This window comes from Olea europaea, chromosome 9 (assembly GCF_002742605.1).
Source record: "Olea europaea var. sylvestris chromosome 9, O_europaea_v1, whole genome shotgun sequence".
In the NCBI taxonomy this organism is placed as follows: Eukaryota; Viridiplantae; Streptophyta; class Magnoliopsida; order Lamiales; family Oleaceae; genus Olea; species Olea europaea.
Window position 1 is genome coordinate 4,967,175 of NC_036245.1, and position 3,332 is coordinate 4,970,506.

Genomic DNA, 3,332 nt, shown 5'->3' on the forward strand with positions numbered 1-3,332 from the left:
TTTTTCTTTTTCATTTTTTTGTTCATATTGTGAAAAAAGAATTTTGATTTGATTTTTTTTAAATTTTTTTCTCTTTACAATAAAACTTAATTTTTTTAATTTCAATTAAATAATATTTATATATTCTTTATTTAATTTTGGTTACTTTTTTTATTTTGTATTTATTATATTTTTTTGAAAATTATTTTAAATTTCTTTTTTCTTTATATTATAAATAAGTTTTTGTTCGATTTAAAATTCTTTTTAATTTTTTTTGTTTTACGATAAAGTGTAATTTTTTCAATTTCAATTTTAATTATTTTAATTTAATTAAAAAATTTTATAATTTTATTTTTTATTTCCTTTTTTTTCCTTTTTATCTCTTTTTACTTGTATTTACAGTACAAAACGATATCGTTTTCCTATATTGAAAGACAAAACGATTCTTTTATTCCATTAATAAGATAAATGATTGAATATATTTTATTTATAATTATAGAAAATATTAATTATTTAATTAATAAAAATAATTAAATCTTGATCAATAAATGTTATATTCACTACTTACATTAATGTTTATGATGACTTTTTTTTTTCCAAACAATGAAAAAAAATCAAGATAATAACTAAAATCGATAATTACCCTTCTCAATTCCACATTTAGAAGGTATTCCATCATGTAAAAATTCAAATGTTTGAACATTGAATAGTAAATAATTGAATAAAGCATAAAATCAAAAAATTAAAAGAAGTTAATTGTAACTATTATTTGACACCAATACGAATAAAAAATTTAAGAGTGTGTTTGATTGCCTCTATTTTTCATCTAAATTTCTACTTTTGTGTTGTTTGATTGCCACTTTTTTCATAAAAAAATATTTTTCCACTTTTGGTCACGTGACTATATTTTTCTCAAAATCAAGGAAAATATTTTCTTTAAGAACAGTAGGATTTTATTTTGAATTTGTCTAGTGGTACATAATGGGATGTACCAAATGGTGGACACCTACTCACATGGGTGTGGGATTCATGTGAAAGAAATGATATTTTATTTGAGTGAGTCCCTTGTCCATGTGAGTGGAGTGTACCATTAGGTATACCCCGATGTACCATTAAAAAAATCGCTTTATTTTTTATGGAATTCACTCTCTCTTATTTATCCGCACTCTCTCATTAACCTACCAATACAAAATGGACAAGTTTAATGTTTTTTGATTGAAAATTAAATAAATCAAACACATTTGATTGACAATTTCCATACAAATAAATTCTAGACAATTGAATTATCTAGAATTTATTAGCAAATTCCATGCTTGCAATCAAACGTATCCTAAATGATTTAACAAATTAAAGAAAAAATTACAACCGAAAATAAAGAGAAGTTATTATAAAGTCTTTAAATTGCAATGAGCCAATGATTTGACAACACTAAATCCTTCGAATCTTTAACAAATTTTGAAAAATCTACCATTTTCACACTAATGAAAATAAACTAGCAGTTGACAACCGCTAGTATTATAACATTAGGCCCATTGGCCACTGCCCAAAATCAAAAACCCTGTAAATGTAATCAGATTTGGTTGGTTCATGAGAATTGATTTGAATTTCCAGTTTCCTCCCAATTTCTCCCCTTTCTCTAATTCTCTCTGCACCGCCGTCGCCGTGGACTTGCTCAGTTGTTTGTGACCTGTTGTGCAGCCGACTGCCGCTAACTTCCTCCGCGAGAGTTTGTCTGTAAGTCTCTAATTTGTGTACAAAGATTAATTTGGAATTTTGGTTCCTGGTTCCAGATTTTTTGGTTTACATATAATCCTTCATTCCTTTTACTAATTTTGAGCGAGCTGCTGATATTATAGTTAGTTGGTGTTTGATTATTGTGTGACTGTGATGATTTACCTATAAATTGGTGATTTGAAATTTGGAATTCTGGTTCCTGATTTTGATGATTTATAATTTGTGCAAAGATTATTGGTTAATTTTGATGCTTAAAATTGATTGGTGATTTAGCATATGAATGTGATAAATTGGGAATTTTATGATTTGTGATTCATGCACCACGCCTTTTTTATTTTTTTATTTTATTTTATTTTTTTGCTAGAAACAAATATGGTGCAAATTAGTTGTATATCTCATAATAGGTACAGAAATAACAACGGTTGAAATGGAGGCACAAATAGAAAAGAATGGTAGGCAATTGAAGATGTTGATCAACAAGAAGATAATTTCTACCACCTGTTATATGCCAAGTGCTTTCCATTAAAGTTTTGAATTTGTTTTGGGGTGTGGACGCATTCAGTGGCAGCTCAAAGTTTGCTATAAATTTAGAGTTTGTTTGAGTCCCTTTTTTGCCCAAAAGGCATTCTAGAATAGTATTTTGATGGAGAATGTGGGGTTAAAATAAAGAAAAAATTTGGGTTGTATATATTTTTCTATTGAAGAATTTGTAGAATTGAAAATAAGAGAGAAAAAATATATTTGAAAATAATGAGAACCAATGGCTTAATTTTTTCAGCTACAAAAAGGTTTGGGAATACTTTGGAAAGTAGTATTTATAGATATAATTTAGGACTTGTTCGATAATGATTATGAGAATTGATTTTTTGACCGTTAAAGAGAGAAGTGAATCCCACCTGTGAGTTAGAAAGTAAAAAATGATGGATGAAATAGTAAAATAATAGTAAAAAATTTGATCTTTTGGGACGAAAAATTGTTACCAAACAGGGGCTTACAAAGTTCATAGTATATTAGGATTATATACATCATATTGAGTATTTAGAGAAATTTTATTTTTTAATAGGTTATATGTGATTTTTTCCCTATAAAAAATGTCCATGGCCCACCAACAAGTAATAGCCCAATTTCCATAGCCTACTAGAAAACCCAGCCCAATCATTACAATAGTTTTTTGTTTCAATCTTTTAGCCCAAGCTTAAAACCACATTATTTCATCTTTCCTTCCTCAATTCCGTGTTCTGAGTGTGAAATTTAGCCTCCGTTTGGCCCCCATTAAATCTCATCAAATTAAATTAAAATTTTCACTCTCCTATTTTCAACTACACATTTTTCAATAAAATAATATTGTATGTAAATCGAAAACTTTTCATTCCTTTACAACCATCCATTAAAAAAAAAAAAAAAAACTTATTCCTCCATTATAATCAAAATTAATGTGGCCAAACGAGGGCTGAGAGTTATTGTTTGAGCCCATTTTGGGAAAAAAATGTATTTTTGAATAGTTTATTGATAGAAAATGACTAGTTAAAAAAACAATTTTTTTTTAAAATTTACGTGTAATATTATTTTATTAAAAAATGTGTGGTTGAAATGATGTGAAAATAGTGTTTAAGAATGAT

At 27.0% G+C, this 3,332-nt stretch overlaps 1 protein-coding gene across 36 annotated transcripts in view; it reads left to right on the forward strand.

The window, feature by feature from the left end:
* The first annotated feature begins 1,458 nt into the window (after positions 1-1,458).
* LOC111399478 (pentatricopeptide repeat-containing protein At4g13650) overlaps positions 1,459-3,332 on the forward strand; it is a 37,791-nt gene continuing 35,917 nt past the window's right edge. For 35 of the 36 annotated variants that reach the window (XM_023026789.1, XM_023026788.1, XM_023026791.1 and 32 more), the window contains exon 1: positions 1,461-1,713. The gene's annotated coding sequence lies outside the window, so the exon portion shown is untranslated. Of the gene's footprint in view, positions 1,714-3,332 lie in introns of all 36 variants that reach the window. The other variant, XM_023026797.1, reaches the window with a different exon arrangement.